The sequence below is a fragment of the Bison bison genome, unplaced genomic scaffold (assembly GCF_000754665.1).
Source record: "Bison bison bison isolate TAMUID 2011002044 unplaced genomic scaffold, Bison_UMD1.0 scf7180017864228, whole genome shotgun sequence".
Classification (NCBI taxonomy): Eukaryota; Metazoa; Chordata; class Mammalia; order Artiodactyla; family Bovidae; genus Bison; species Bison bison.
In genome coordinates this window covers 1,508,915-1,533,703 of record NW_011494800.1, presented here as the reverse complement: position 1 = coordinate 1,533,703, position 24,789 = coordinate 1,508,915, and positions in this window count along the sequence as shown.

Sequence of the window (24,789 nt, the reverse complement as noted above, 5' to 3'; positions counted from 1 at the left end):
GAGCTTCTGTAATACCACTGCAATTGATCCCCTTCTTAAGAGTATAATAAACGCTTAGCTGTGGTTTTGAAAAGTGAAAGTATTAGTCGCTCAGTTGTCTCCAACTCTTTGTGACCCCATGGACTGTAGCTCACCAGGCTCCTCTGTCCATGAAATTCTCCAGGTAAAGATGCTGGAGTAGGTTGCCATTCCCTTCTCCATGGGATCTAACCAACTGAGGGACTGAACCTGGGTCTCCTGCATTGCAGGCAGATACTAAACCATCTGAGCCTGTGGTTTTGAAAATGTCCACAATTGTGAGAGATAGACAAAGATGACGCTGTGAAAGTGCTGCACTCAGTATGTCAGCAAACTTGGAAAACTCAGCAGTGGCCACAGGACTGGAAAAGGTCAGTTTTCATTCCGATCTCAAAGAAAGGCAATGCAAAAGAATGCTCAAACGACCGCACAATTACACTCATCTCACACACTAGTAAAGTAATGCTCAAAATTCTCCAAGCCAGGCTTCAGCAATACGTGAACCGTGAACTTCCGGATGTTCAAGCTGGTTTTACAAAAGGCAGGGGAACCAGAGATCAAATTGCCAACATCCACTGGATCATCAAAAAAGCAAAAGAGTTCCAGAAAAACATCTATTTCTGCTTTATTGACTATGCCAAAGCCTTTGACCATGTGGATCACAATAAACTGTGGAAAATTCTTCAAGAGATGGGAATACCAGACCACCTGACCTTCCTCTTGAGAAACCTTTATGCAGGTCAGGAAGCAACAGTTAGAACTGGACATGGAACAACAGACTGATTCCAAATAGGAAAAGGAGTACATCAAGGCTGTATGTTGTCACCTTGCTTATTTAACTTATATGCAGAGTACACCATGAGAAATGCTGGGCTGGAAGAAGCACAAGCTGGAATCAAGATTGCCAGGAGAAATATCAATAACCTCAGATATGCAGATGACACCACCCTTATGGCAGAAAGTGAAGAGGAACTAAAAAGCCTCTTGATGAAAGTGAAAGAGGAGAGTGAAAAAGTTGGCTTAAAGCTCAACATTCAGAAAACTAAGATCTTGGCATCTGGTCCCATTACTTCATGGCAAATAGGTGGGGGAACAGTGGAAACAGTGTCAGACTTTATTTTGGGGGGCTCCAGAATCACTGCAGATGGTGAGTGCAGCCATGAAATTAAACAACGCTTACTCCTTGGAAGGAAAGTTATGACCAACCTAGATAGCATATTCAAAAGCAGAGACATTACTTTGCCAACAAAATTCTGTCTAGTCAAGGCTATGGTTTTTCCAGTGGTCATGTATGGATGTGAGAGTTGGACTGTGAAGAAAGCTGAGCACCAAAGAATTGACACTTTTGAACTGTGGTGTAGGAGAAGACTCTTGAGAGTCCCTTGGACTGCAAGGAGATCCAACCAGTCCATCCTAAAGGAGATCAGTCCTGGGTGTTCATTGGAAGGACTGATGCTGAAGCTGAAACTCCAATACTTTGGCCACCTCATGGAAAAACTGACTCATTGAAAAAGACCCTGATGCTGGGAGGGATTGAGGGCAGGAGGAGAAGGGGACAACAGAGAATGAAAAGGCTGGATGGCACCATTGACTCGATGAACATGAGTTTGGGTGAACTCCAGGAGTTGGTGATGGACAAGGAGGCCTGGCGTGCTGCTATTCATGGGGTCGCAGAGTCGGACACGACTGAGCGACTGAACTGAACTGAACTGAGACAAAGATACAAATGATCACATATGACAGAGTAAAAATTATAGTATAGGCATGTGAAGTAGGAGTAAAAAGTAGGAAACTGTCTGAGAAAGCCAGGGAAGTTTCTCTTTCTCACACACACACACACATACACATGCACAGAAAGGTATCTGAACTGAATCCTAAAGAACAAGTGCAATACTGAGAAACAGAAAAAAGAAAGTCTTGGAAGAGGGAGAGGGCAGAACATGTCATGAAAAGGGTGCCTACAACTCTGTCTTCAAATGCCACCTGGATACGGGTTCCCCAGAAACTTCAGGAAAATGTTAATAGGGGTAGATATATCCTTCAACCAATTTTGCATTTTACATATGATGTGTCTGAAGCTCAAGCCCAAACTGATTTTCCCCAGATCATAAGTAAAATTGTTAGTGAAAAACTCAAGTGCAGAATTCAGGTTCACTTATTTTTAGCTCACTATTTTTCCGCTACAATGAGCTTTCTCCATTAAGCAACAAAGAGAACTTAAAAAAAAAAAAAAAAAAGAGTACTTCTTCTGTAATAAATATCCTTTTATTCCAAATTCTTCAGATTCAAAAACTACTACTTTCAAACAACATACCAGCAATTAATACACATATGTGAAATCTAGAAAAACGGTACAAACTAATCTATTTGCAGGGCAGGAATAGAGATGCAATGTGGAGAAGAGGCCAACAGACACGGTTAGGGGAGAGGGCTGCCATGAACTGGGAGATTGGTATTGATGTACATGCACTGCCATGTGTATAAGAGATAGCTTGTGGGAACCTTCCCTGGGCTTCCCTGGTGGCTCAGACAGTAAAGAATCTGCATACAATGCAGGAGACACAGGTTCAATCCCTGGGCTGGGAAGATTCCTTGAAGAAGAGAATGGCAACCCACTTCAATATTCTTAGAGAATTCCACTCCAGTATTCTTGCCGGGAAATCTCATGGACAGAGGAGCCTGGCAGGCTACAGGCCATGGGGTTGCAAAGAGTCAGACATGACTGAGCGACTAAACAACAGTGGGAACCTGTGGGTTCCCACAGGCAGCTCAGCTCAGTTGCTCTGGGGTGACCTAGAAGGGTGGGATGGGGTGGGGGAGGAAGGTCCCAGAAGGAGGGGATCTATGTACACATATAGCTGATGCAATTCGTTGTACAGCAGAAACTAACACAACATTGTAAAGCAATTGTATCTCATTTTTTTTTAAAGCCCTATAAAATTCTAAAAGATTTCTGATTCAGAACATGTTTTATTACTAACCATGACTCGGTTTAATTTTTAAAACTGACAATCCATGAATACTAGTAGAGTAATTTTAGATTTACCATACTGTTAATAAGTGAAAATTTAAACTATTTATAAAATCAATGCACTGTATTGCATACAGTGTACATTTACTATGTATTGGGTTGGCTGAAAACTTCATTTGGGTTTTTCTGTAAAATGTTATGGAAAATCCCATTTGGATTTGTTTTTTTTTTTGTTTTTTTCCTGAAAAATCTGATCAAACTTTTTGGCCAACCCCTTATAAAATCAATAAATTACTGGGTTGGCCAAAAAGTTTGATCAAATTTTTCAGGAAAAAAAAATGGGATTTTCCATAATATCTTACAGAAAAACCCAAACGAACTTTTCGGCCAACCCAATACATAGTAAATGTACACTGTATACAATACTGTGTTGGGTGCTCTGGAGCACACAGACGATACAGTTTGGCACCTATTACCTACCCTGCAGTTTATTTGTGCTACTTAGTGGTTAACTCATATGACATTCGAAATATCTGGACTTGATGCTGGCTCCACTTACTTGCTATGTGATCTTGGCCAAATAACCAAACCTCTTGAGGCTTTGATTTCCTCCTCTATAAAATGAAGTAACAATGTTACCCAGTTTATGAGCTGTCATGAGTATTAAGTGAAATGAATTCAAAGCAGTCATCATATTGCTTAATACACAGTACGTGGTCATCAATATGTAATGGCTGAGATCATTGTCATCACCATTTTTATCATTTTAATCTTGCCTAGGTGATTAAGGTCTACACCTTAGCTTGGGTCTCTAGAAGACAGATACTGGATCAAGATTAAGTGCTGGTGCTTTCTTTGGGATGTGAAAAATTAAAACCAAGCCAGTGAAAGCCATACAGGGCTCCCTCAGATGAGCTACGTGGCTGTGTGGTTGGAATTGTTCGTGGGAAAGCAGAAGAAGAGGGCAGGGATGTTTACTTTCTCCTTCCCATCTTCAGTTTCCCATGGCTTAAGTTTGTTCCATGGGAATTAGCACATCACACTTCTGGACTGTGTCACCCAGCTCTTTAGGTGGCCACTTAAGATGGGAAGCGCCACACCCAGGACAGTGGGATTCCATTCAAGTCTAAAGTGACGTGAGGAGTCAGAAACTCGGAGTTGTAGCCAGAAAACCTGATTGTACTGCAGCAACCACAGACTGTGACAGCAGTTTCTATCTGAGACTGTACATATCTATGTCAGATAATCTCTGGTTCTCACATACCAACAGGATAAAATCAGATACCTCTAATAAAAGTGCATTAGTTAGGCTTTACTGCAATAATGCTGCATAACAAATAATCACTAAAGTTTAAAACAAACAAAAAAAATTATTTCTTCCACAAGTCTTCAGGCTGGGAGTGAATTAAGTTCAATTTCCAATGGTTATGTATGGATGTGAGAGCTGGACTGTAAAGAAAGCTGAATGCTGAAGAATTGATGCTTTTGAACCATGGTGTTGGAGAAGACTCTTGAGAGTCCCTTGGACTGCAAAGAGATCCAACCAGTCCATTCTAAAGGAGATCAGTCCTGAGTGTTCATTGGAAACACTGATGCTGAAGCTGAAACTCCAATACTTTGGCCACCTCATGTGAAGAGTTGACTCATTGGAAAAGACCCTGATTCTGGGAGGGATTGGGGGCAGGAGGAGAAGGGGATGACAGAGGATGAGATGGCTGGATGGCATCACCGACTCGATGGACATGAGTGAGTAAACTCCAGAAGTTGGTGATGGACAGGGTGGCCTGGCGTGCTGTAATTCATGGGGTTGCAAAGAGTCAGACACGACTGAGCAACTGAATTGGAACTGGGAACTGGAAGCTCAGCTTGGCCAACGTTCAGGCTGGTTCCTTGCATCTCTGATTCTTGGACCCAGCAAAAGGGCTGTTGCTACCTATGACCTGTTCTTCTCATGACAGATTGCGGGTGCTTAAGAGAGGCAGAAGGAAGCCTGCCATGCCTCTTAAAGCCCTAGCTCAAAGCTGGCACACTGTAGCTTCTATGATAAACAGAGACGATAACTCACAAAACCAAGCTTATAACCCACATTGTCCTTCTAAAATCCCTAGCAGTGCCCCTAATCAAACCAATCCCTATCTTTGATATTTCCTATTTCTTCAGGATAATCTGTATTTATTAATACTGACAGTTGCATGGGTATTTAACAAATTTGGTTTCCATAATCACATTCTGAATCCTTTGAGGTATCGCATCATCATCTTCCTGGTACTGAAATTTGACTATTGAACACAACTTGAATTTTGCTTCATTAGCCACACCATTTGTTCTTATTAACACCCCCAGAGATAAAGGGCATCTAGAGAAATGCAGAACTCCAAGTACGATGCATTCATGAACTGGAATTCAAAGTTCCTAAGCAATAGGGTTCTCGATACCAAGAATAGCCTAGCTGTTCCCTAGCCTTCTTCCAAGCCCCATGTGTTTGCTTAGCTAACACACTCAACTTTTTTTTTTCTTTTTACTACTGCCAGCATTGCAAAGTCAAAATAGCTGTGGAGGAACAAGCTGTTCTGCCTCATGTCTCATCAACATTCCTTGCTCAGTGTATCAAAACACAGAGAGCACACAGCGCAGAGGCAACAACTCCAAAAAGTTCCCTATTGGGGATTTGCTTCCTGTGAAACTATCCACAGCTGCCTACTCAGAACAGAAGAAGAAAGGTGGGTCTCCCAGTTAAATCCAAATGAAGTCACAGCAAGCAAGTATGGATTAGTCTCACTGTGTCACCTGAAAAACAAAAATCATTGTGTAGGCCCGCATGAACTAACAGCAAGTCAAAACGTGCACAAAGTTTCCTTTCCAAAGAATCAATTTTAAATTATTCAATTCAGTTCAGTTACTCAGTCGTGTCTGACTTTTTGCAACCCCATGGACTGCAGTACACCAGGCTTCCCTGTCCATCCCAACTCCCAGAGCTCCCTCAAACTCATGCCCACTGAGTCGGTGATGCCATCCAACCATTTCATCCTCTGTCGTCCCCTTCTCCTCCTGCCTTTAGTCTTTCTCAGCATCAGAGCCTTTTCCAATGAGTCAGTTCTTCACATCAGGTGGCCAAAGCATTGGAGCTTCAGCTCCAGCATCAGTCCTCCCAATGAATATTCAGGACTGATTTCCTTTAGGATTGACCGGTTTGATCTCCTTGCTATCCAAGGGACTCTCAAGAGTCTTCTCCAACACCACAGTTCAAAAGCATCAGTTCTTTGGCACTCAGCTTTCTTTATGGTCCAACTCTCACATCCATACATGACTACTGGAAAAACTATAGCTTTGACTAGATGGACCTTTGTCGGTAATGTCTCTGCTTTTTAACATGCTGTCAAGGTTAGTCATAGCTTTTCTTCCAAGAAGCAAGTGTCTTTTAATTTCAGGGCTGTAGTCACCATCTGCAGTGATTTTGGAGCCCAAGAAAATAAAGTCTGTCAATGTTTCCATTGTTTCCCCTCCTATTTGCCAAGAAGTGATGTTAGGGGAAGTTATATCCGAAAGTTCATTTTTTTAAAAAGTCACTGAACTAACATTCTAACCCAAATCACCTGACAAACCTCAGAAGGATGTTCATTTCAAATAGCATTCATATTGTAAGCCATCCTATGCCAAGTACATAAGTCCATTTAAAGAGAGCTAGGAAGAAAGATTGATAAGATGATCACTGCCATTTTCATTCAGGCCACAGTTAAGCTAATCAACTTTGCCTTTAAGACAGAAAAAAAATCAATGGGAGAAAGACTAATCTATTTTTCCATATTTGAACATATGCACACATGCATGCTCAGTCGCATCCAACTCTATGCGACCCCATGAACTGTAGCCCACGAGGCTTTGCTGTCTACAGAATTTTCCAGTGGGTTGCTGGAAAATACTGGAGTGGGTTGCTATTTCCGACTCCAGGGGATCTTCTTCACCCAGGGATGGAACCCACATCTCCTGCATTAGCAGGCAGATTCTTTACCACTGAGCCACCTGGATAGCCCATTTGAACATATATAAAATTAAATATTCAATTTATAGTCTTTCTCTTATACATGATCTTATAATTCAATGAATATCTATCCCAACAAAATAGTTTCTATTAATATGCATAGTTAAACATGAAATCAGAGTTAGAATTAGGATAACACTTGAACTAATACTTAATAATTACTAATACTATAATTTACAGAGGAGTCACAATGAAAATAGCCAGAGAGAACATTTGTGAGATGGCAGTGATTTTTATAGAATACTGGCAAGAAGTCGCTGCCTTCCCAATAAAAGCCAAGGTGATCTAGACCACCAGTCCCCTTTACCTCTGCTTCTATCTTCCTACATCATACAGAAGAAAACTTTCCCTGGCATTCTTTCCAAACGGCTAACATAGACAATTGTGCTAGACACACGGGCGATAGCCATATGCCCTACATCAGTCATGCATTAAGGCCAGAAAATGAGAGAGCTATAAGAACTGTATGGTAGGAAAGACAATACACTAAGCCTAAAACTTGTGCCACTGCAGATAGAGAAAATGATAATTCTCTGACCACAGAGGTCATGTTTAACACAAGAAAACATCTACTCAAAGTAGACTATGAGGATTATTATTTAGTACAGTACTCACAAGAGAAAATGGTACAGAGCCAGGTGACAAAAATAAAGAGATTATGAATAAGATAGACCTAATCGTGTCCATATTCTCTCTTTGCTCTAAAATGTTTTGCTTACATTTTGGTGATGAAATATTAAGAGTCAATGCTAGCACTTCATAGTGGCTATAACAGCATTTTTGAAATTTGCTGTTTTAGTCATTATGTGGAGAATTCCTCTATTTATTATGGCTGAAAGCTATGCTGCTATAATAAAAACACCTGCATACTCAGTTCTCAGTCATATCCAACTCTTTGCAATTGCATGGACTCTAGGCCACCAGGCTGCTCTGTCCATGGGACTTCCCAGCCGAGAATACTAGAGCAGGTTGCCATTTCCCTCTCCAGGGGATCTCCCCAACCCAGAGATCGAACCCACGTCTCCTGCAGCTCCTGCACTGACAGGCAGATTCTTTACCACTGAGCTACCTGGGAAGCCCAATAAAAACTCCTAACAGCATTTTTACTAACAGCGTTTAATAGCCATTTGTCTTCCATTAAACAGCTCTGAGGACAGCAATGCGTTTTGATGGGACAGTTCTGTTCCATTCCATCATTTGAGTTTCCAGACCCCTTTCATTCTGCTATCTCATCATCCTCCAGGGCATCACTGTTACCTGGCATGGTTGAAGCTGGATGACCTGGGATTCCAGTTGGAGGAAAAGGAAAGGCATGAAAGAGGCGCACCCACCACTGACTTCAGGACTGGGGTAAGAGTTTAGACACCTCACCCTTCTTTATCTTCTGTTAGTGAGAACTTAATCACATACAAACGCAAAGGAATATGGGAAATGTGGTCTGATCTTGTTTTTTTAGAGTCACTGTATTATTTGTGGATCACTTCATTATAGAAACTTATCCTTTTACTCTAATTTCTGGGCATGCGAAAGAAGAGGAGAATAAATTTTGTTGAACAACTAGAAATCCTCATATTTATAAAAATAGCATGAAAACAAGATGATTTTTATTTGTACCTTTAAAATCAATAAAAAATCAATTCTATTCACAATCTATTCCTAAATCACAGGGGAAAATTCAATGGAAAGAATTTCAGAGATAACCAGGTTTAAATCTCTAACACATGAGAAATTGAGGCCCAGAGGTGTGAAGTTGCCTGCTTAACTAGCAGTTAAGAAAAACTAGACTGGAATCCATGTTCATACAGTCTCAGCCCAACATTCCTCTGAGAATGGCATGAATTAGCTAAAATATGCACTTGACTAAGTCAGGAGACTTAAGAGATGCAGGTTTGATCCCTGGGTCAGGAAGATCCCCTGGAGGAGGGCATGACAACACACTCTAGTATTCCTGCCCAGAGAATCCCATGGGCAGAGGAGCCTGAAAGGCTACAGTCCACAGGGTTGCAAAGGGTTGGACACAAGTGAAGCCACTTAGTACACACGCAAGTCATTTGAACACCTCTAGTCAATTAAAAAAGGGCGGGGTCCAAAGTAGATATTTTTTTCCTCCTAATTCAGTGGTTTGGCTATCTAACAAATTCAGAAGATCCAATAAATGCTATGCATTTACATATTTTATATTTTAATGTAAATAATTTACTTACATGAAAGAGGATTTGGGAAGGACTGGGGACTGTTCTCTATGCATTTAGCAGCATGCTGGCCTCTACCCACCAGATGATAGTATCAACCCTCCAACTCCCCAGTTGTGACAACCAAAACTGTGTCCAGACATTTTTAAATGACCCCTGGGGAGAAAATTACCTCCAGCTGAGAGTCACTAATTGAGCCTGTCAGAGGGGTTACAAAGAAGCAGGACATGGACAAAAGATCTCAGAGAAAGCTGTAAGAATGAACAGGAATTGAAGTAGGCTAGAAAAATAATCCTCAGTAACTGAGTAACTTAAAACAACAGAAACGTTTTCTCACAGTTCTGGAAGCTAAAGTTGTGAAATTAAGATGTCAGCAGGGCTGAAGTCTCCAAGGAAGAATCTTTTTTTTTTTGCCTCTTCCAGCATCTGATCGTGGCCAGCAAGGCTGTCCTTCTTTGACTTGAAGATGCATCTCTCCAGCCTCTTCCCCTGCCCCCATATGCACGTTACTTCTCTGTGTTCACATCTTCTACTCTGCTTATTAGAGCTTCCCTAGTCTTTTGACTGCAAGGAGATCAAATCAGTCAATCCTAAAGGAAATCAGTCCAGAATATTCATTAAAAGGACTGATGCTGAAGCTGAAACTCCAATACTTTGGCCACCTGATGGGAAGAACCCACTCATTAGAAAATACCCTGATGCTGGGAAAGATTGAAGGCAAAAAGAGAAAGGGGTGGCAGAGGATGAAATGGTTAGATAGAAGCACCAACTCAGTGGGTATGAATTTGAGCAAACTCCAGGATAGTGAAGGACAGAGGAGCCTGTGGTAGGTACTGCAGTCTATGGGGGTCACAAAGAGTTGAACACAACTTAGCAACCGAAAAACAACTAATCCAGTATGACATCATCTTAAGTCGATTATGTCTGCAAAAACCCTATCTTCATAGAGGGTTCAACTCAGTTACAGGTTATAATAGTAGTCAAGCAAGCTTTAGAAAAATGAAATTTATCTTTCATCTGCCTGAGTTTGTGGCTTACAGTTTGTACCAATCACAGTCAATAAAGAAAAAAGTAAAGGCTAAAAACTGTATATTCCAGATCTTGACTAATAAACTATGTCTCTACTATGGCTCTGAGGAAAATTTAGAATCTTCTTCCAGCATAAAAGACAGCTATATCCGAACATGTGCTAAAACCATCCACTAATAAAGGAAAACCACTGACACACATAATTGACCCTTAAAACCTTTTTTGAAAAATTAACTAAATTGAGTTAAAATAAAAAGAAGAAAGTATGAAGAACTTTCCCTCACTTTCTAGCAGAAATTTTTCTGCTTCAATGTGCTTTTCTTCTCCTGTAAAACTGATTGGGAATATCATGGTAACAGCATTAACAGAGGGCGTTCACATCTAATATGTGATTTTGAGCAAAGCCCAAAGAAAAAGAGAGAAGAGCAAGACACAGAAAATGGTCCTATTAACAAAAACTACATGTTCAAATAATTCATTGGTGGACTCAAAAATATGCCCACATTTACAGAAATTCATATTTCCTTCTATTCGACTCACATCATTTAAAAAAATCATGCACTGTTGAGAATGTCAGCAATGCACCAAGCTGAATTTGATGTGAAAACTCTAATGGAAAAAACACAGGATTTATTACAGTATCCAACCTGTCTTTTTGTCTAGTTTTTAAAATTGTTTGTTGTGGTAAAAGTCACATAATATAACACATACTATTTTAACCATATTTAACCATGTGGTTCAGTGGCACTAAGTACACTCACATGATAGAACAACTCTCGACATGCATCTCCCGAATTTTTCATTTTCCTAAACTGAAACTCTGTCCCCACCCATTATGCACCAACTCCCCATTCCCCCTCCCCACCGCCCATCCCCCAGCCCCTGGCACTTGCTAACGTACTTTCTGACATATACACACTACTATGTATAAAGCGGATGACTAGGGAGAACGTACTATTATAGCACATGGGGGAAAAAAAGAAGGTACAATCTGTGTGTAGGGCATATATATAGTAAGTTAACCTTAAAAAAGGTGAAAAGTGTTAGTTGTTCAATCATGTCCAACTCTTTGGGACCCTATGAACTTTAGCCCACCAGGAACCTCTGTTCCTGGAATTTTCCAGGCAAGCATACTGGAGTGGGTTGCCATTTCCTCTTCCAGGGGATCTTCCTGACCCAGGGATGGAACTTGGATATTCAGGGATCAAACGTGGATCTCCTGCATTGCAGGCAGATACTTTACCAATTGAGCCACCGGGGAAGTCCTTAAAAATGCCTTCCAATATACATTGAAAGTGCGAGTCGCTCAGTCTAGCACTCTTTGTGACCCCATGGCCTGTAGCCCGCCAGGATCCCCCTGTCCATGGGATTCTCCAGGGAAGAATGTTGGAGTGGGATGCCACGTCAAACTCCAGGCGATCTTCCTGACTCAGGGATTGAACCTGGGTCTCCCACATTGCAGGCAGATTCTTTAACATCTGAATACACCAGGGAATACATTCGTTCAGTTCAGTCGCTCAGTCATGTCTGACTCTTTGTGACCCCATGGACTGCAGCACGCCAGGCTTCCCTGTCCATCACCAACTCCCTGAGCTTGCTCAAACTCATGCTCATCGAGGTGGGGATGCCATCCAACCATCTCATCCTCTGTCGTCCCCTTCTCCTCCTGCCTTTAATCTTTCCCAGCATCAGGGTCTTTTCCAATGAGTTAGTTCTTTGCATCAGGGGGCCAAAGTATTGGAGTTTCAGCTTCAGCATCAGTCCTCCCGATGACTATTCAGGACTGATTTCCTTTAGGATTGACTGGTTTGATCTCCTTGCAGTCCAAGGGACTCTCAAGAGTCTTCTTCAACATCAGGCAATATATTAGGCAGGGAATATATTAGGTGCAGACAAATACTGTTTGATTCCACTAATTCAAGGTACCTAGAAGAGTCAGATCCTTCTTCTCTATCTTTGGACACAAAGAAGACAAGGCTGAAGAAGACAACTGTCATTCCCCCGCCACCAGGCAGACAGGCGGTGCTGAACAGAACCACCTGACCAAGCCACGTGGCTGAGGGATGCAGAGATCCTGGTCCCCTCCCAGCTCTGCCCTGGCTGGCACGTGGCTAATACCTCCACCACCAAAGACACGGTACATCTGTATGTATATGAGCACAAACTACACAGAGAAGATATGCTTCACACACAGAAGTTTTTGAGTTCCTACTATATACTAGGCTCTGTTTACATAGCTGTAAAAGTGAATATCAGGATGACAGCAACATAGGAAAGAATCAGCCACAGGAGAGGTGGTATGAAGATTGAGCCGGGGACACTGTTGCTTGGCATTGACCCTGAGTCCCCTCACCATTACCTTAAAGAGTTGGGGGTGAGAAGACTAATGTTGGGGGGGGGTCAGTATTTCAGTTGAATATGAGCCACACAAACCTTTTTTAATTAAACTATTTATTTGTATTATCATAAACTGTTAGCTGTTAAATTCAAACCTTTCGTTTTTAAAAAAATTTTATTTATTTATTTTTGGCCACACCACACCACACCGCATGTGGGATTAGTTCCCCGACCAGGGATCAAACCTCTGCCGCCTGCACTAGAAACACTGGGTCTTAACCACTGAACTGCTAGTGAAGTCCCCACACAAACCTTTTAAGGACTTTTCTTCTCCCCTTACTTCTTCATCCCTGATCAGGTATTGCTCTAACCACATGACTTTCTCCCCAAAGGGCAAAGAAATATAAAGAAATCTAAACATAGATGGTTGTGGAGATCATGTCATTTGATAAACCCTAGACAGGATTCTAATAATATTTAGGAGTAATAAATCCTGGGGAACAGAGTTACATAAAATTTCTCGATCATATTCACCATTTATTTTTGGTAATCCATCAATCCGGTAGATTGTTGAAAAATGTGGCAAGCTGAATCAGTTTTTAATTCATCCAATCATAACATCTAGATCAATTCCCAGCATCTAGTTGTTTGATAACCCCCAATGTGTTCTTAGTACCCAAAGTATTTACTAAATGGTAACTTAAGATAACCATCTACTCAAAAAGAGAAACACTTACATGATTTATTAATGTATCCATCAATCCAGCAAGCCAGCCAGCCAACAATACTTATTAACCACCTATTATATGCCAGACACTGTGCTAAGCAATTAGGGATATCAATAAGAAACTAATGAGCCAAGTCCATGAGGAATTCATAATATTGTACACTGGTCTCAAATACTTTTTGTCATACACCACAATCAGGAAAGGGCTTCCTGGTAGCTCAGTGGTAAAGAATCTGCCTGCAATGCAAGAGATGCAGGTTCGAGCCCTGAGTCATGAAGATTCCCTGGAGAAGAGAATGGCAACACACTCCAGTATTCTTGCCTGGAAAATTCCATGGACAGAGTAGCCTGCCAGGCACAGTCCATGGTGTCACAAAGAGTCAGACTCAACTTGAGCATGCACGGAACACAACAATCAGGAAAAAAATTTTGAGCACATATACCCAGTACCAAAAATGTATATTTCCTCATTTATAAATTATGAACAAGTATTGGAAAGACTGATGTTGAAGCTGAAACTCCAATGCTTTGGCCACCTGATGCAAAGAGCTGACTCATTGGAAAAGACCCTGATGCTGGGAAAGATTGAGGGCAGGAGGAGAAGGGGGTGACAGAGGATGAGATGGTTGGATGGCATCACCAACTCAATGGACATGGGTTTGGGTGGACTCTGGGAGCTGGTGATGGACAGGGAGGCCTGGTGTGCTGTGGTTCATGGCGTCCCAAAGAATCGAACGTGGCTGAGCGACTGAACTGAAGTGAACTGAATACTATAGTAGTAAAGTATGTGTGTATATATAATACATACTACTATATTCACAGAATGTATATCTATATGTAGCTAGAGAGATAAATTATATAAAAAATCAATTAAAGATAATGAAACGAAAAATAAATAGTTCTAAATTGAGTAAAAGAGAGTTCAGAGGAAAGAACCAGGCCCTTGAGTTAGTAACAGCAGGGGCTAGCCCTGCTCTTTCACAAAGGTAGTCCTGAGCTCTTCTAAGCACTCAGTGGCCCCAGTGTGGCTCCATCCACGTTGGTCCCAGCCATTGCTCATGCCAGTCTGCCCTGTTCCATCATGATGACTGCAGCCTATAAGATGCCCAGGTGTGGGAGGGTAGTGTCAGCCAGTCCTACATAAATGGTTTGGAATAAAATTTGGGGGACAGAGAAAAATAGTTTTGCTTTGGAAAATCCAAAGCCACCTTAATTTTAACTTTGTGCAAAAATCTAAAAGAGATTTCAGGTTACTAACTGGAAGCTTAAGTAGAAAAAAAACAAAAAACAATTTTACCCATGAGCTCTTTTTTGTAGTCATTAATAACACAACAATGAAAAGCCAAATTCTGCCACATTATTGGCAACCATCCTTATATCACTAAAAAGAATGATCTTATCATTGACAGATGCTAAGACTCAGTGGTTTGAATCGCACCATGTGTTACAAATTAAAAGGGCTAAAACCACAATAATGCTAATCTAGAAAAGAACAGGAGAAAAACAATTGTTAGAGGATGCAGGACCAGCATTTAAAAGTAACCACAAAAAAGTTGTGCATAAACATATTAGTCCAGTATGCATTGAGCAAGTCTTGGTCTAGTCTGCACAAACCTTTCAATGGAAAAAAGTATCCATAATATGTTTCTATTTCTATTAAATATATATATAATATGTTTATACATAAGAAAACGTATAAGAATATATTGTTGTTATTATTTAGTTGCTAAGTTATGTCTGACTCTTCCAGACCCCATGGACTGTAGCCCACCAGGCTCCTCTGTCCATGGGATTTCCCAGGCAAGAATACAGGAGTGGGCGGTCATTCCCTTTTCCAGGGATCTTCCCAACCTAGGGACTGAACCCACATCTCCTGCTTGGTAGGCAGATTCTTTACCACTGAGTTACCTGGGAAGCCCGTATAAGAATAAATACTGAACTGTTATCATTATTTGTACATGGAAGGAAGTTGGGAAAATGGAAACTTCTACCTTCTTAAATATCAATGTTTCTAAGTTTGAATTTTATAAGGATAATTTTACTGTGCTTTTAATCTGGAAAAATATGTAATTATTTTCAACAAACAAACAAAACCTATTCAAAGAAATCATATTATGGTGTAATAAAAGACATACTGAACTAGAAATCAGTAGGGCGTGCTTAGTCACTCAGTCATGTCCAACTCTTTGTGACTCCATGGAGGGTACCTCTCCAGGATCCTCTGTCCGTGGGATTCTGCAGGCAAGAATACTAGGAATACTAGAATAGGTTGTCGTTCCCTTCTCTAGGGGATCTTCCCAACCCAGGGGTTGAAACTGCACCTCCTGTATTGGCAAGTGGTTTCTTTACCATCTGAGCCACCAGGAAAGCTTTGGGTTCAAAAATCAATGCTGTCACTCAGCAGCCATGAAATAGATGGTCATTAATACTGGTGCTGGTGCTAGTAGTGAATGCTGTTAGAGCAAGAAAATTAAATCAATTGACTCCAAAGAACCCCTTACATTTGCCTGAGTCACTTCTTTTGTAATTCAGCCTCTTTAATATATATTGTATTCCAGCACTGCCCTCTACCCACTTATATGCTACATTACAACCTACTTGAAAAGATGGGCTTTTCTTCCACCTGTGATAGAGTAATGCATGTATTAAAGATATCATATAATGAACTTTCATCTTTACAAGACCTCATAGATTTTTCGCTAGAGTATGGGCAAGCAAAACCGCTTGGTAGAAGATAAAACAAAGTAAAAGCTTTAGTCACTCAGTTGTGTCCAACTCTTTGCGACCCCATGGTCCAAGCCCACCAGGCTCCTCTGTCCAGGGAAGTCTCTAGGCAAAAATACTGGAGTGGGTTGCCATTCCCTTTTCCAGGGGATCTTCCCAACTCAGGGATCAAACCCTGGTCACCTGCACTGCAGGTGGATTTTTTACCATCTGAGCTGTGAAAGATGACATGTATGCACTGAATGGTCATCTCTGGAAAGTGAGAACTATCTTCAAATCCTCACTGGGAGGCTCCCCAGCCAGTGACTCAGGAGAGCACTGCAGCTCTCTGTTCTGTTGCAGAATGGCTCCTCCAAAGACCTGAGAAACCCTGAGTTCTAGTCTTGAATCCATTTCTACCCTGTGCAGCACCCAGGAAAGTCCTTTAACTCTGCCTGGGAGAACATTCCAGGTGCATATGTAAAAGTGAGGGTAACTTTTCTGTACCACATGAGTTCATGGAAAGGGATTCCTAGGGAGCTTCTTGAATTTTATTTCAGCAAACATTTAGCAAGTGCTTTTATATGCTAGGTATCATGTCAAGAACTGGACACGAGTGAGACACAGCCCCTCCCCTTAGTGTTCCCTATCATAGTATCTCAAATTGATACATGGAAACAGACATGAAAGACATGCATTTCCATTCATAGATTCATTTCTTCACGTTAAAGATGAAGCATCCCTGGGCCTTATCCTCAAGGAGGTATTTATTATTAATATTTGGTTTACACTGATTTACAGAGATAGAAGTGAGAGTGGGATTTTTGAAACATCGTTTTGTGAGTCAGCATATAGGAAGCACCTACAATGCCCGAGTCACTAGGCTCGAGGCCAGGAATACAAAAAAGATAAAAGTTACTTCCAAGAAGCTGACAGGAATCAAATTAGAGAACAAGGCAACATGTGCTGGACTCTGTGAGCAATCAACCACTCTCCTGGTAGACTTGAATTTGTCCCTGAGGAAGGACACAGGATCAGATCTTAAGAGATCATTTCTTACTCGGTAAAGAACAGAAGAGAAGAAGGGTAGCCAAGAATACCACTTGACAAACGGGGCAGAAAAGGAAAAAGGTTAAGAAAAGGTCCTGACTGTGCCAGGCTTCATCTAGCACAAGCATGCTGGAATTTAGGTTTCCCCTGACACCATCAGTTCATGGGAAATAGATGGGGAAACAGTGGAAACAGTGTCAGACTTTATTTTTTGGGGCTCCAAAATCACTGCAGATGGTGATTGTAGCCATGAAATTAAAAGACGCTTACTCCTTGGAAGGAAAGTTATGACCAACCTAGATAGCATATTCAAAAGCAGAGACATTACTTCGCCAACAAAGGTTCATCTAGTCAAGGCTATGGTTTTTCCAGTGGTCAAGTATGGATGTGAGAGTTGGACTGTGAAGAAGGCTGAGCGCTGAAGAATTGATGCTTTTGAACTGTGGTGTTGGAGAAGACTCTTGAGAGTCCCTTGGACTGCAAGGAGATCCAACCAGTCCATTCTGAAGGAGATCAGCCCTGGGGTTCTTTGGAAGGAATGATGCTAAAGCTGAAACTCCAGTACTTTGGCCACCTCATGCGAAGAGTTGACTCATTGGAAAAGACTGATGCTGGGAGGGATTGGGGGCAGGAGGACAAGGGGACGACAGAGGATGAGATGGCTGGATGGCATCACTGACTCGATGAACGTGAGTTTAAGTGAACTCCGGGAGTTGGTGATGGACAGGGAGGGCTGGCGTGCTGCAATTCATGGGGTCGCAAAGAGTTGGACACGACTGAGCTATTGAACTGAACTGAACTGAACTGACACTAGCAGTGGGGGCTTTATTCAACCACTGTCTTCTGGGAGAGTCTCAGAACATCTTTAGTGAATAAAGCCTCTGGGGATAAATTTCAACTGAGAACAAGGAATGGGGGAAAGCTCTGAAGATACCCACATGAACAGGGATAGCAGTGGATGCCTAGGACCAAATCAGACTTGTAATCTGGGCTCAGGAACTGAGGGGTCCTGGGAGCACTGCTTCTGAGTGTGTGTGCTCAGTCACTCAGTCGTGTCTGACTCTTTTCGGCCCCACGGGCTGTAGCTCACCAGGCTCCATTGCCCATGGAATTTTCCAGGCAAGAATACTGGAGTGGAGACCCATTCCCTTCTCTAGAGGATCTTCCTGACCCAGGAATTGAACCTGCATCTCTTGCATCTCCTGCATTGACAGATGGGTTCTTTACCACTAGAGCCATCTGGAAGCCCTGCACTGCTTTTGAGTATTTCTCAAACTTCAGTGCAGAAAAAAAAATCAATATAATTTCTTGTACATCCTCCAGAGAATCTGGTTCTATAGTTCTGGAGAGAGGTAAGTCAAAGACTTTGCTTTTTCTTTTTTCCCCTTAACTAAGATCCCCTAGAGTCTGATGCACATGATCAACAGACCACACTCTAAGAAGTACTGCCATCAGAGCTGGTCTGATGGAAGAGGTAAAATTTCCACAGCTCTGAGATATGAAACTCTAAATGTTTCAAAAGTGTACAAGAAAATCAGATGCTGTCTCTGTGTATGACACACTGCCTCACCAGAGCTGCAGGGGTAAAAATATTTTGCGCATTTGCCCAGAAGCAACAAGAAAGTGATGGAAGCCTAGAAGAGTGTTTTTGTAAATACCATGGGATAGTCATTTTAAAATTGCTATTTCTGGGCATGCTGCTAACTCTGCTTTACTCTTCCATCCTGTCCTGGCATGTCTCTGAAGGGCTATACCCTGAGCATGGGGCTTCCCAGGTGGCACTAGAGGTAAAGAACCTCCTTGCCAATGCAGGTAGATGCCAGAGACAAGGGTTCAACCCCTGGGTTGAGGAGATCCCCTGAAGCAGGGCATGGAAACCCACTCCCAGTATTCTTGCCTGGAGAAACCCATGGACCAAGGAGCCTGGTGGGTCCATAGAGTTGCAGAGTTGGATATGACTGAAGCGACTTAGCACACACACATAAATCTAAGCACGACTGGTAAAGAATCCTCCTGCCAATGCAGGAGACGTGAGTTTGATCCCTGGGTCGGGAAGATCCCCTAGAGGAGGGCATGGCAACCAACTCTGGTATTCTTGCCTGGGAAATCCCATAGACAGAGGAGCCTGGTGGGCTACAGTCCACGGGGTCGCAAAGAGTTGGACACAACTGAGTGACCGAGCATGCACGCACGCTAAGCATCTGCCGCAGCACACGCTGGAAGGTCAAGCTGAGGCCCAGGTGGAGGTGAGTAAGGCTGATGAACTGTGCCTCTACCCAGGAACCAATCTGATTTGACCAGTCATTTTCCCAAGCTCAGTCACACTAGCCCTTCCGAGAAAAGGCGGAAAAGTCATAAATGAGGTGGAGAGGACAGTTCAAAATGAGGCATAAGCAGAGGCCAGAAGCTTTTCATTCATCTGAGCTGGAGCTTGCCTTTCAAAAAAAGTCTTTGTTTCGGTTTTCCTAAAGAAAATAATACAACAAATTATCTTCTTTTAAGCTAAAGGTAAGGTCAAACTGCAAAGCTATTCAAAAAGTATGTGAACTTAATCATCAAGGTTTCTTTTTTTTTTTTTAATACCGTTAATTTAACTTTCTAAGGGCTTCCCTGGTAGCTCAAATGGTAAAGAATCTGCCTGCAATGCAGGAGACCTGGGTTCAATCCCTGGGTCAGGAAGATTCCCTGGAGGAGGAAATGGCAATCCACTCTAGTATTCTGGCCTAGAAAATTCCATGGACATGAGGAACCTGGTGGGTTACAGTCCACAGGGTCACAACTAACTTTCTTAACTTTTCATTTTACCTTACTGTCAGGCTGATTCATATGTAGGAAATCAGCTCAGATATAGGTAATAAATAAATCTTTTTTTTTTTTTAACCTTAGAGTACAAACTTTAAAAACCACTGTTTTCTCAGGCCCTATCTCAGAACAAGGCTCAAGTCAAGGGCTCAATGGGTAACATTCTGCAGGGAAAGACTGACACCTGCAGGAGTACTGTGTCACTACATGGCAGAATCCACAGGAATTCTCAAAAATCTGCCAGTTCCGCAATGTTCAGGTTTCATACTCAGCGTGCTGCCTGGCATACAATGGACTCTCAACAAATGATGGCTGTCATTTGCAAGATGGTCATGTTAGTCATAAATGCATTTTTGCACTTCTTGAAATTAAAAAACGAAAATTTAAAAAGCTCAAAGATGAAAAGAGTCAGAGGTTCATCAAATTATTCTGATCATTCTTATTTTTTCATAGAAACCCTTCCAGACAGACAAGAATCTTGTTTCTAAAGATATTACAGAAAGAATTCCATAACCTCATCCATCCACACTGTGGCTCGACAATCTCCAGCAGGGCCAGGCTCAAGCAAACTTTGGTTAGGTACATAAATTTAAGAAGCTCCAGTTCTCTTTTCAGAATAGACACACCTCCCAATTTTAGAACAGGCTTCCCAGGTGGCTCAGCAATAAAGAATCAGCCTGCCAATGCAGGAGATGCAGGAGATGTGGGTTCAGTCCCTGAATGGGAAGATCCCCGAGAGGAGTAAATGGCAACCCACTCCAGTATTCTTGCCTGGGAAATCCCATGGATAGAGGACCTGGCGGGTTACGTCCATGGGGTCACAATGATTCAGACACAATTTAGCGACTAAGCACAATTTTAGAATATCTATTCAATAGATTTGCTGTGCACCTACTGTGTTCCAGGCTTCTCAGTTACCACTAGGTAAAGTACCCACTTGCTAATACAAGAGATTTAAAAGACTTGGGTTTGATCCCTGGGATGGGAAGATCCCCTGGAGAGGAAATGACAGCCCACTCCAGTATTCTGGCCTGGAAAATCCCATGGACAGAGGAGCCTGGCAGGCTACAGTCCATGGGAACAAGTTGGACACGACTAATGCAACTTTGCACATGCTACGTTCCAGGCACTCTGGTATTCAGTCTGTGGTATTCATCATGGTGTACAATGGGAACTAGACATATTTCATGCTCTTGAAAAGTTCCCAGTCTGCTGATCCTGCAAGACCCCAGGGGGCTCCTGCTTCCTTTTCCCTGTCTCCCACCTCTTTTTTTTAGCTCCTCATTTGTTTTTCCTTATAAGCACTTGATGCCAACTTCCCGTAATCTTCCTCACTTTCAACAAAACTAAACTTCCTGTACTTCATTTTCACAGGGCTCCAATCTAGGTAGATACTAGCTGACCTGGTAAACTACTCCAGGTCAAGGGCTAATGGATCCTATCACCAAGGTGATTTGAACATATATTTTAGTGGGGTCTTCCTGCTACTGCTAAGTCACTTCAGTCGTGTCCGACTCTGTGCGACCCCATAGACGGCAGCCCATCAGGCTCCCCCGTCCCTGGGATTCTCCAGGCAAGAACACTGGAGTGGGTTGCCATTTCCTTCTCCAATGCATGAAAGTGAAAAGTGAAAGTGAAGTCACTCAGTCGTGAAGTCACTCAGTCGTGTCTGACTCTTAGCGACCCCATGGACTGGAGCCTACCAGGCTCCTCCATCCATGGGATCCTCCAGGCAAGAGTACTGGAGTAGGGTGCCATTGCCTTCTCCAGGGGTCTTCCTGAAGAAGACTAAAACCACTTAGACCTTTGTGTTGGGCTCATGGAAACAAGTGATGCAGTCCTATCTCACCCATGTGCTAACTAGTTGCCAGAGGACAGAGTCAAACCTTGATGTTTTTGGTTTAATGCCACTATTTAAATCTATTTCTTTATTAGCCTCAATAGAGTTGAAACACCCAATCACTTTTTATCGTAGAGTAGCTCCTTTCTGTTCCTGGTCAATGTCTCTTCTCATTCTTCTTTATGACATACAGAGGCCCCTCAGAGTAATGCAAAGCTGCCATTGAAAAATACAAAATGAGGTCAACTTGCATTTTTCATCAATTACACTTATTTTCCTAAATTCTGCAGAGCAAGTAGTCAGATGGAATGGCTACCACTATCAAATGTATCAATTCAAATCAGATACAAAATGATCGGAAAGCTACTATTCCTGCTTGTTATACATGGTGATCACTCCAAGCAGGGCTTGATCTGTGCTCCTGGCCATTTGCCAAGTGGGTGTTTGTTTAAAATTTTGGCTCTGTCAGTGTTGATCTTGTTTCTGATAGCATGTAATTATTCAAAATAAAAATATATTAGTCCAAATTAAGAAACACAACTCCTTCACTTAGTTGAACTGAATTATAGTGGATATACATTCAATAACAAGAAAAAGAAGTCAAGAAATATGAAAATAGAGTTTGTGTCCCAAGAAGTCAACTTTTTCAATGGTACATAATTGTTTTTCTTCATACTAATATCTACCTTTAATATTAAGAAGGCCCTTTAGCAGATTATACCAGCTACCCTTCAATATTTCCTTGGATTTGATTTTTTTTAACTTACTCTCATATCTCCTGGACAATATGAACAAAGTGTATAAATAAACCTTAGGAATTTACTCCTCAGGAAATTAAAAGTGCCATAAAAGAGTCTGGGATTAGCAGATGCAAACGATTATATATAGAATAGATAAAAAAGGTCCTACTCTATAGCACAGGGAACTATATTCAATATCCTGTAAAAACCATTATGGAAAAGATATGAAAAAGAATGTATGTGTGTGAAGCACTTGCTGTATAGCAGAAATTATCACAATATTATAAATCAACTATACTTCAACAAAAAAATTTTTTTAAGATAAATCCAAATTTTTTTAAATGCCATAGGAAAAAGGAATTGAACAGTATTGATGCTTTTTACATAGTACACTTTGTACATGTTATTTCATGTTTCTCTTGAGAGCCCTGTCAAATCACGTAGATTGCTTAGAATTATCCTCACCTAACAGATGAGGAAAATAAAAGCCAGGAGAGACTCTGAAACTTGTCAGTAAGTGACATTGTTCATATTCAGCCTCATGTCCATCTGGGTCTAGATCACAAGCACCTTCCATGACACCCGAAAAACATTATTCTAAGTGCAGGGTATGAATTTCAAATGAAAAGACAGACTTGGTATGAAATGAGAATGCTATCAAGGATGTAGCACCTTATGGTGTCCATTGGAACACAATAAAAATAGAAAAAATTTAAAGGGCTTTGTGGTTACACATTTAATGTACATTAGTGATTAACAAACTGTGTTGATCATTTGTGGAGGCTTTTAAATGTAATTTTCAAAGAACAGCCATTTAGAGATTAAACATTATAGTGCAGTGTGTGCACGTCATTGGTGAGAAATTTAACCTCACTATTGCTATAAACAGTTTAGGATAAAAACCCTGACTCTGAGAGTAATGGAGAAGCTTATCACATTTAAGCTTTATTGATTTCTGCTCCACAGTATGTTTCAGTGTATTTAGAATATCATTCTTGTGGCTAATATGATTGATTGTGCAATTAGTTAAAAACAGATTTATTTGATCCTAATCTTCACTCTAAAGATTTTGAACAATGCTATTAGGTCATTCCTTTATCCATTAAAAATTTTTGTAAAACAGATTGGGGTTCCATGCTGCTGCTGCTGCTGCTAAGTCCCTTCAGTCATGTCCGACTCTGTGCAACCCCATAGACGGCCTCCTACCAGGCTCCTCTGTTCCTGGGATTCTCCAGGCAAGAACACTGGAGTGGGTTGCCATTTCCTTCTCCAATGCATGAAAGTGAAAAGTGAAAGTGAAGTCGCTCAGTCGTGTCCGACTCTTAGCGACCTCATGGACTGCAGCCTACCAGGCTCCTCCAGGTTCCATATAAGCATGCAATTGCCATATGACCATGTCAAACACTGCATTTGGGAGCATTTACGCCCAGTAAACAAAAAAAATATGTTTACCTGAAAATCTGTATACTATTGTTCCTACAGCTATATTTGTAATAGCCCCAAACTGGAAAAAACTCAGATGTCCTTTAGCTGGTAGCTGGTTAAACAAACTGTGGTACATCCATACTATGGAGTACTATTCAACCGTAAAAAGAAACAAATTATTGCTGGGTAAAACAATCTGAATGAATCGCCAGGGAATTATCCAGAGTTGAAAAAGGCAACTCTAAAAGGTTACACAATGTATGGTTCCATTTACATAATATACTTAAAATGACACAATTGCAGAACTGGAGAACAGATTCCTGGTTGCCAGAGGTTAAGGAGAGGGTGAGAATAAGAGCGAAGTAGGTGTGGCATTAAAAGACAAGAGGAGAGACCCCTGTGGTGATGAAAACATTCCATACCTGGACGACTTTGATATTATAAACCAGTGTTATCACTGAAGAAATAATACTATTATTTCTTACAACTGCATGGGAGTCTTCAACAATCTCCAAAAAAAAAGTTTACTGAAAAAAAAAGACGCTGAATACCTAAGGCACTGGAACTACAGAAAGAATAAAGATTCCTCAAAGGACACTAAATACCTACAAGAAAGAAGGTAATTCCACAGTTGTGTGGTAAATTCTCTATTCTGCATACATGTCATGGAGACACAGAGACAAAGCACTGTTGAACTTATACATGGAACAGGGTAAATGAAAAGATTTCCAGAGAAGGGGATGCTACAGCAGAGGCTTGAAAAATTACTAGTAGGTATTCTGGCAAAGAAAGGGGAGAAATTGGTGAAGGGCATTCCAGCCAGAGGGAGCAGCAAGTGCCAAGGCAAGGAGATTGGAAACAAAGTAATGCCTTTAGGAAACTATGAAGTTCGGAATGTCCTGTGTCTGGTGGGTCA